This window comes from Anarrhichthys ocellatus, unplaced genomic scaffold (assembly GCF_004355925.1).
Source record: "Anarrhichthys ocellatus isolate YVR2014 unplaced genomic scaffold, GSC_Weel_1.0 scaffold26, whole genome shotgun sequence".
Classification (NCBI taxonomy): domain Eukaryota; kingdom Metazoa; phylum Chordata; class Actinopteri; order Perciformes; family Anarhichadidae; genus Anarrhichthys; species Anarrhichthys ocellatus.
This window is the reverse complement of record NW_022280056.1, coordinates 5,065,016-5,075,318: the sequence shown is the minus strand read 5'-3', so window position 1 is coordinate 5,075,318 and position 10,303 is coordinate 5,065,016. Positions and strand designations below refer to the sequence as shown.

Sequence of the window (10,303 nt, the reverse complement as noted above, 5' to 3'; positions counted from 1 at the left end):
GGGGGGGGGGGCGGTGTCGAGCCAACTGTGCGGACAAAGGCGCTTCGGTAAGCTAATAACATGTCAGCTGAAAGCCATCTGTCAAGTAGCTTTTCTGCTCTTCTGACAGCATTTATGTCAATATATTCTCTGACGGCTGCAACCAGCTGAACGGCAGTAAAAACGTTAACGCAGGGGATTCAGCGGGCTGTGATCACATGAGATGCTTTGCTGAACACACCTGCATGGTTTATTTTGTGGATGTTTGGTCACAGCAGGCGGACGGTGGGAGGCTTTTAAATGATTTTGGGGCCCTGCGGAGCTGGACGGGGGCCCTGGAACACGTCAGGGAAGACGGATATTCATCGTGTCAGAGATGCTGCTGATGCCGAGGTGTTTTATTTAAGTTATCCTGTGGTACAGCAACAGAACAAATGGTGTAAATAGATGTAAAAACACGTCAAATGAAAGAGTGCGATGATGGAGAAAACAAACGTCCTCTGATTGATGGTAGGAAACCAACAAAGGAAACAAGAAACACAATCTGTATCAACCGAAAGAAAAGTAAAGAGTTCTGTTTCTTCAGCAGGAACTTCAGCTGCACACCTGCATTGTTTTTAGTAACCCGAGGAAAAGCAACACAGCTAATCTAAGGGAGTGTTTTATCACACAGTGTGACGGCGAACACAGTAACTTAATTACTTCCGTGACAGACCAGAAGTGGAGGAATATGAAAACAGCACAAAACAGAAAAGAAAAATCAAACGGAGGAAGCTGAGGCTTTTTGCCACTTCAGGTTCTCTGCAGATTCTCCCCGCTTCAGCAAACCATTTAGTAAAGTGTTACTTCCTTCAGGCTACTTTGTGCATTTTTGTCATACAAGCTGACATTATGAAGGACCTTATTTTCTTACAATGCTCGTCCTCACGGAGCCTCATCCTGCAGATAGCCTCGTGTCTCGGAGGGTTCGCTTTAGAGGGACCTCCTAATGAGAGATTCACTGTGTGGAGATAATCGTGGGGGAAGGCAACATCTCGCTCAGGCCTCTAATGACTCCGATAAGAGCTCTTCAGAGGCGCCCTCCTCCTCCTCCTGACCCGTCACAGCACGGGGCTTCTAGTGGCGGCAGACAATCAGCTAGAGAAACACAGAGGGCACGCCTATATGCATGACAAGTGCAAACACTTGGCGAGGCACATACCCATGCACGCACATTTGAATGCAGCCCAGCCCAACGAATGGAAACAGGAAGGACAGAAAACAAACGCATGGCGGTGTTTTTATAAATCAGACACCTGGCCGACAGGGTGGGGAGGGAGCGGCGTGAGACACGCTGGGTCTTGTTTATTGCTTTAGAGAGCTGGCTTGGCGAGGAGGCAGCCATTGTGCGATGATGAGAGTGGCCCCTCTGGAGACGGGCGTTCACACACTGGCGAAGGAGCTAATACAGACTTTCATTAGGATGCACACTTCAACACGCTGTCATAGTATTTACAGTCTCACACTGGGGAAACAAATAAACTGCGTGATTAACAAGTTTTTCCTGATGCCTGGCGCTTCGCTGTGCGCGCATCGGAGTGCCACCTCGCCGACTTAATGATTCTTAATGGCTTCTTAATGACTTCTTAATGACTTCATCAGGAAGATCCTGCAACAGCACATTCTGACAAGCGGGAGCCTCCCCTTGAGACCTGGGATCACACCACAGCGCAAACCCCTCTTCAGTTTTTCTGCTCAAACAACACGCACTTTAAATCTGCTTATCTGAGGCAGCGTCTCCGACTCGGATGACACGAGCATTTGATCCGTGGTTAACTACGGGGACGCGTGATGTAATGCGATGTGAAAGCACGCCAGCTGATGTGTGGAAGCGCGCTAAAAAGGCGAGCGGGATGTCCACCTAGGGTTGCGGACGAATGCAGTCACATCAAACTAATCTCAGATCATCGGAGTGACATCTAGTGTTGTGCAACGGGAATCAAACGGCATTGTGCGAGCTGAGGGGTGTCTAGGAAACCCGCTGCAGCATTTTGCGTAAAAGCTGTGACTGTGATGCAAAGAGCAGCAGGACAAACACCAGGCCTGAGGAGTAAATGTCTCATTACAGCAGGACGGACAACGAGACGACACTCGGAAAGCGTCAGCGTGGAGAGCAACGAGCGGGTGTCGTTGACCCGGGGAACGAACGCCGGTCAAATTCTCCGAGCATTTAATGACATAGAATGTTCTGGGTCGCCTCAATGTCACTGAGCAACAGATAGTTGTGGAGAGCGGAGAGCATCGTGGACCGCGCGTCGCTCTCAGCCAGTGAAACAGCAGCTAAGCCTGCAAATGATCCCTGCATCTCTGAGAGCTGCAATATGTGCAACAGGATTAAAAGACAAGTTTCCCTTTCTTTGGACAAATTCTTAATTATTTTTTGATAAAAACTAAAAGTTAATTACATAACCAGCCAATTATGATCGACGGAGTCCTCACAAAACAGCTGGAGATTCAAAGGACACGTATGGAAATAGGATGAAGCCAAAAAGAGAACTGAAAGTTTGGCAAAGTTCAAAGAAGATATCCGTGAAAACATGAAGGGTCCTACTTTACATCAGCTACTGGTTAACAAACTGCGTTGGACGCAGGCCGAGGGGCCGCGGAGGGAGGACCAAACTTCAGCCAAACACTCTCAGAATAATGCATAGCCATGTGTCACCGCCTGGCACGGGCGGGAGGACGGAGGTATCGCCCAGACACCGATGCCCAAAACGCAGAGAGACATGTGCTCCCTTTAATCCAACGCCATCAGGAGGAAAAAAGGGATTCAAGTGTCTTTCTACCACGTGAACGACTAATGTATCAACACTGTTCAGAAGATGTTAAATTAATCTTACTTGATTATGTGGAATCTTTGTGTGCCACATTCAAAACATAATTGTTTTGGTCCTTTGGTGTTGTTTCCTCTTGGGACACACAGTGAACACAAGTTAAATACTGCAGTTTAATCTCATATTTAGTTTGATTTCTGACCTAAACAACAAAAGAAAACACCTGATGTCAAGTCCTTAATGAAATGATTCAAAAAACAGTATTTACTCCTTTTATTTTCTGCTGGCTCAGTCGATACATTACATCCTTTTTTGTTTTGTGTCCGTTTAATTGTTGTTTTTCTCATGATTTCACACGCGTCTTTTTTCCGGAATGAGGTCAATTTCTCTGAGCTTTCGCACTGCAAATAAAGGCATCAACCAATTCGATTCCTCAAAATAAGGCGTTGAAACACATTGTTTTGGTGGTGAGACGCAGACATCGGTACGTTACGTTTGTCTCCACAGTGAGCCGCACTCATGTGGTGTGACCTTCCTCTGGGAACCTGGAGAACACATCCCGTAATATCAATTAGACCGCCGGTGGCGTTTGTGTGGCTGTGGAGATGACAGGAAAGAAGCCCAATGACGCGTCTTCACTGTGACCATCGACCACTTCCTGGTGTTCCACGGTGTTTCTTGAGAGAGAGAGAGGCCGAGGCAGAGCCGGTGGAGGGCTTTTACCGCCGCTGGGATTCATTCCTGGTTCCAATTTGCGGACGGATTACCTCACTTTTTCATCATCCCTTTATTTATTCCATTTCCAAATTCATTTCTAATTTACCTGAAGGAAAACAAAGCATCAAGCCAAACGCATAAATACTGTCGGAGTGAATAGATAATGACAGCGGGTCAAGTTGTGAGTGAGTCACGTCCTCGCTCCTGGAGGAAAGTGATTACTGTAACACGCCGCTGACAATCACCACCGAGATAATTCCATTTCTCACATGGAGCTCAAATTGTATTATGTCACATTGTATTTCGCATATGCTATCAAAACCTGGATTTAGATATGCAAACTATCTGGAAAATTCGAAAGGAGTAAGGGGGGGGGGGGGGACACGGGGTTGGCATCCAGGCGTGTCACTTTGTCAGGCTGTCTGGTTTCTGAGAGAGCTTTCTGAGGGAGGGGAGAAAGAAGAGTCGTGGAGGCATGCTCTCCTCCAAGATGAACAGATGGCAGAGTCTAAGAGTGGAGATTTGTTTTATATCTCCATCCCATGTCGCGGCGAAGTGGATGTGGGCTTCTGCTTCCTTTTTTCCTTTTTTCTCTCCCCCTCCTTCTTCAAATGTTATCTTACCGGGTAGCGGATGCACGCAATGTTTAAGCTAATGAGGAGTGGGTGTCGCTTTGTCTTCCTTCTGTATTTCTTTTCCCTCTCTCCCACCGACACATCTTCGTGCTTTTTCTGTTTTTTTTTCCTCATTCTCCCTCAAACCCACGCTTGGAGCAGAAAAACATATATGCCAAACAATTATGAAACACAATTTGGAGTGCTGGGTGGCCTTCTTAAACAAACAGCAGACTGTAGAGCTAGTGACAGTAAACGACAAGTCAAAGTCAAAAGAGCACAATGCTGGTGGAGCTGGAGAGGATATCGGGTCAGTGCACCGCTGCTTCTGCAGCAAAGTGGAGAGGAAGAGTGCAGTTCAGTGGCAGTTCACCGTCGGCCCGGCTGTTTGGGACGACGGTCGGCCGTTGTAGCACTTTGGTTCAGAGTGGCACCTCTCAACAACTCATTTCACAGCAAGCCACCGGATGGACGGGTCCACGCACAGAAAATGAATTTAGTCACGCACAAAGTCTAAAAAAGAGAATAAAAGTAAGTAATAACCAGCGTTATCTCCTCGTCACCAGGGTGACCTGACTCACTGACTTATAAAGTTCTTCTTCATGGAAAAAAAACACTTTCTCTGTATTTGTTCTAAAGTATACTGCAAGTACCAGGGATCTGGGCTTAAGAGTCACGGGGTCAAATCTGTTTCACAATCGGCCTGAAGAGAGCTAGCTAACGTTAGCAGTTAGCGGTCGGTGGGCAGCAAAGTCCTGTTTGGCTATAATAACTGGGCTAACAGCTAATGTACAGAAGTTACATTGAGTTACATTATGATGCATTCAAGCTCTATTCAGTAAAACCGAGTACTGGGTGAAGACAAATTATCATGATGTGTTCAAATGCAATCATACAAATGTCTCTAAATGGTAATAAAGGGCTGTACGTTGAGTTACATGGTGTTAAATTGGATATCGAGAATCGTGAAATGTCACTGTTTTTTGTATCGACTATAAAATTTCTGGTATGTTGACATTCCGACTTGCAAATGCAGCAAAACCAAAAGAATCAAAAGGAACTTGTCCTCAACTATTGCTCTTTGCTGTTGGTTGTGTTTTGAGAGTAGCCGACGCTCGGCTCGTATGACAGGAGATGTGATGCGTTCTGACTCCTCACCTGCCGCCCAAAGTCTCTACTGTGGCAGGATGACAAAACACGACTCCCTCAAATGTCCTCTCCACAGAAATAACTTCTTTTGCTTTTGAAGTCCTGCCTCGATTTTAAACTCTGTAGCGTGAACGCAAACCAAACGCAAACATACAATAAAGTAAACTTCAGGTAAACTTCCAAACAAGAAGAACAATAAACTCCCAACATCCCCCAGCCTGGGAGAGCAGCCCTCGCACCTGTGACCAGGTAAACTTCCCACACAGTCGTTAATGGACACGGCGGCTGTTGTTTACTGAAGACTCCCCACAGAGGAGACTAGCTGACCCATGTCTGCAACCAGTGAGTGGTACAAATGGCGAACATCTCTCGGAGTCATTATTTATGCAGGAATGCCCTTGGGAGTCTTTGCACTTGTTTACACAGTCACGGCACAGCCCATTCATGACGGCTCCGAGTAAATGAGCCGCTTGCTACCAATTTGTCCTGGACGACGAAGCTTTGGGGCTCTACTACCCCACAGTCACCGTGGGGTGTGTGTGTGTGTGTGTGTGTGATCCTGTGTGTAGGAGCATGGAAAAGAGGTTAACGCAGCACTGCTGTGTTGTCGGGAACCGACCTGGAACTATGGACACAGAAGTCCCAAGGGTATTAGGAAGCACTGTGTCACTTTTGGAAATAAATGAGAGAATATTTTTTCTCCAGAAGAATGCCGTGGACTCACCTTTGAAACGGGCTGTTTGTTTGCCCCGAGGACGAGGACGGTGGTCAAAGTTAGCGAGCACCTCCTCCCTCATGAAACCAAAAAACCAAGACAGGAGTTTTATGGAGGTTGAACTCAAAGGCAAAATGAAGGCAAAGCGAGTCCAGCGTGAGTTTCGGGGAACCGGTGCAAGTTCTCTGTTTGTTAACTGGTACTTGAATGCATCGTGTGGAGGTCTCTTTTAATGCAGATCCTTCACTTAGTTAATACCGTGAAGATTTCAGCCCTGGTTCACGAAGCAGCACCCTCGGTTTCTATTGGTGACTGCCAGTGCAGTTTAAAACTACACCTCCCAGAATTCTTGAGCAGCTACTTTGCCAGAGAAATAAAACAGCATGGCAGCTGGTTGATATGTTTAACTGCAATCAACAAACTCATATTGCATAAGAAGATTGAATCCATGGCGGTGAAAGGCGGACTCTGCCACTAATCATGAAAACTACTATATATTACATTACAGTCATTTAGCAGACGCTTTTATCCAAAGCGACTTACAATTCAGATTCTATATTAGTTCTACACCGCAGGCACAACTACAGGAGCAATTTTGGGGTTAAGTGTCTTGCTCATGTCTCTGTCTCGACATGCGTCTAGCAGAGCCGGGGATCGAACCGCCGACCCTCTGATTGAAGGACGGCCTGCTATCCACTTAGCCACAGTCGCTCCTGCGTATATATAAAAAAGTGATTACAGAATGTGACCGCATTGAATGTTGTTCTGCTAACTTCACTGAGACGAAGCCTCTCTTTTGCATAAACAGCGTGATACTCACACTTGTCTAACCTCTAGGTCACCACTACTAGTTATTGCTGAAAAAAACGCCAATAAATAATATCAAAAATTGGGTTTGATTCAATGAAAGTCCTAGATTTTAACTTTAACTGTAAGAGGCAGCAGGAGTCAGAAAACTCAACATTATTAAAATTTTAGTTTCGTAAAAGTACAGAATAATTATGAGCAGAATGTGCTCATACTGTAATATGAACAGTACAAATAAGTAGTTGTGCGAGGCGGAGGACTCTTTCAATGCTACTGTATATTACAGGATTATTGTACATGGATTATGATGTTTGAGTCGACAGAAACCTACCAGCATGTGCAAAATGTAACATTTACAGATATATATGAATAATTTAGCATGAGAAAAAATGGAAAACGATAGAAGGAAAATGAAGCTAACTCCTTAATTCTATAGTAATAAATGTACATTACACAAAAACACCTAACGAGCACAAACCTTTGAATTCAGGCTAATTTTAACGAGTGACTAATGCAGCAGCATATGAAACACTTTAATGAAGCACATAGGAGGCGTATTGTACTGCCAACATAATGTATGTCGCTGCAATGAGGGTCCTACACAAGTCTATGCTGTGAATTACAATATGAATGCAGTCCTTGAATCCTCATCGACTGTTATCCTCAAACACGTTCTACCTCACAAATAAGCTGCTAATTATTAGTGAAAAGTGATGCTACAAAGAGAGCGACTGGATTCTGAATACAAAGCATTCAATTCAGATTATTATGACTGTTTGAGTTTCACTGCCTTTTTTAGTTTTTTTTAAAAAGCTTCTATGTTTCTAATTCAAAACTGCCATCAACTGGCAGCTTTTGGCATTTCTCACCTCACCTCAACAGAGCGAGTGTGTGGATGCAGTTTGCCTTCATGTCTCAGTGTGTGTGTGTGTGTGTGTGTGTAATCTATGTGTGATGGGAAAATCTGGGGAGGATTCAATTAAGTATTCAAGTCAATTCAAATGACTTCCCTTGTTGGTGTACGTCCAGTGAAAGGGGAAGAAAACGGGGGGGGGAGAAGAGAGAGAGAGAGAGAGAGAGAGAGAGAGAGAGAGAGGATCATTTAATAAGCTTCCTCCTAAACCACTCCAAAACCTCCAGAGTTTAATTGCTAGGAGGCAACATTATCCCTAGCAACACTGTGTCTGTCTCTTGGCTGGGATTCGGCGGGTACCTGCTGTATCCACTCCCCACACAATACAGCACCCACTGAGCCATATAATCCTCTCAGGCCCTCCTCTTCTGGAGAACCACATTCAATCCCGTTGTGACATGGGAAAATCTCCTCTTCTCCTTTTTTATTTCTGGTCAGGGTACGTGCTTCAAATAAGCCCAATCAGTAGGCGCTGTTATGTGTGCACAGTGCTACGGGGAGCCACGGATTGAAAAAAGGGGGAAACAGAAAGGAAGAGTCAAATAAAAAGGCGGGTTTTGATTTGCTGCTGTGAAATTTGGGTCTAGCTCTCCATTCCTCCGCGGAGCTCCCTGGAGCGTCCGTACTTCTGTTTATGTTTAAATGTGAATCAGTCAGACGGCTGTTGGCTTCCTGCTGAATCATCCCGGCTTACTTTTGAACGAGCTGCCTCGTAGGAGAAAACAAGAAACCAACGCCACTCTCCTTTTCCCCGACTCCTCTTTCAAGTTGCCCTTGAAAAGAAAATTACAACAACGGCTTTGATGCACGTCTGACATGCTTCCAGATATTCTCCATAAGTGCAGACGCGCATCGAGATTATCATTCCAACGAGTGTGTTTTCGGATGTCTTTTAACCGTCTGCACGGGGAACGAGCTGACAAGAAGAAAGCGTCTCTCCACACAGAGGTGCAGAGGGAAAACAGAGGCTCATTACACAAAATGGCAAAGAGAAGAACAATGGGATTCCTTTGTTGTCCGGTGGTTTGTAACTTTAGTCAATATGGCATTTAGAGATCTGCTGAGACATCTTCTAATTAGAAGATGAGCTGAATAATGAGATGGTACAGAGGCAGCGTACTGCACAAGATATCTATTCATTTTGAACATTTAGCTGGTCTCAGCCCTGGCAAATGAGCTGCTTCACTTTTTATACTTAGTTCTCCGAGTAGAAAACGATTACATCATTGAATCCTGCATTTTAACAGTTCACGCAGTTGTGCTGATTTCTTTCGTCCCCTTATTATTGTTTCTCAACAGTGGGGTCTGTTGGATATTTTGTGTTATGTAATTTAGTAACCCTCTGAAAGATACTGTATATTAAGTAAGTATTGTTTTCCCCGTAGGCTCACTGCTCCAACATGAACATGTACATATATCGTTATCCATCAGTTATGAAGGTTTGTCATCCTACCTGTCAGAGGATGGAGGTGGTGGGAGGAGCAGGAATCACTTGTTGCCGATGCCGAGAGTGAAGTCCAATGTCGACGCCAATCAGTTTCTGTAAGAAGACAGAGATTCATAACTCAGTTTCCCAGGAAAGATTTCCAGCGGCGTATTAATACACATGTGAGGATGTATAGCAGCAGGATGGTGCATGTGGGATTGGGTCAAAATAAACTACAGTGTGTTCATGCTAATGGGGCTCTTTGATTGTGTTTTTTAATAGTTTTAGGACAACAATGGAGCTCTATGGCACAGAGGAAGAGAACATATCAGAAAAAAGACAATATACGACAGACTTTGCAGCCGTAGAGAGGTTTGTAATGATGGGATATAATATCCGAGTTCAGAGCAGGGCCGGCGCTCACATTCATAAAAGCGTGAAAAAAAGCCCTTCCCTGTCCAACAAAGCTGTAAGAAATAAGATGTGGAGGTGGAAGGTGAGCTCATAATCCATAACAGATAGTTAAGCGTGGCCACGCTGGCATCCAATCCTTATGAAAATTGTAACGGGCTTTGGCACGAGCACAAGATCCAACAAATCAAAAAAATGTGAGGCTTCCACTCATCTGCAGTCCGGCCATGAAGGCTGTTTCTGGGGAAAAAAACAACAACCACGTGGTCAGCTGCTGAGCTCCACACCTGCCGCTTTATTCTTACAGGGATTTGTAGCATTGTTTTTAAAAATAAGCACATTTGCCGGCACGGCGAGTGATTCACGTAAGATTAGATTATATAAATTGTCAGTAATGAGGCACCGGGGACGGCGTCTGTGATCCGCAGAGGTCGACCGGAACATTCTGCTTCACCGCTGAATAAGATGCATCCTGAGTGCGATTTAACAATCTTTAACACGAGCAGGTACATACAAAGAGACAAGCAGAGGTCCGAGAGGGCGCGGTGCTTGTTGTGGAGGTCACACACACACACACACACACACACACACACACACACACACACACACACACACTGCTGACAAGAGGAAAATATGAGGACTTCTGAAGCGCTCTAAAATGTATGAAGAAACGAGTGTAAGGGTCATTTTACTGAGCAGCGCCATTAACATTGCTGCCCTTGTCTGAACTGCACCTCAGATCACACACACACACACACA

The 10,303-nt window shown here is 45.1% G+C and overlaps 1 long non-coding RNA gene across 1 annotated transcript in view; it reads right to left on the bottom strand.

Moving 5' to 3' along the window:
- Positions 1-6,648: 6,648 nt before the first annotated feature.
- Positions 6,649-10,303, bottom strand: part of LOC116391390 (uncharacterized) — a 102,022-nt gene continuing 98,367 nt past the window's right edge. Inside the window, exon 3 of the long non-coding RNA XR_004213241.1 lies at positions 6,649-9,247. This is a non-coding gene — a long non-coding RNA (uncharacterized LOC116391390). The remainder of the gene's footprint in view (positions 9,248-10,303) is intronic.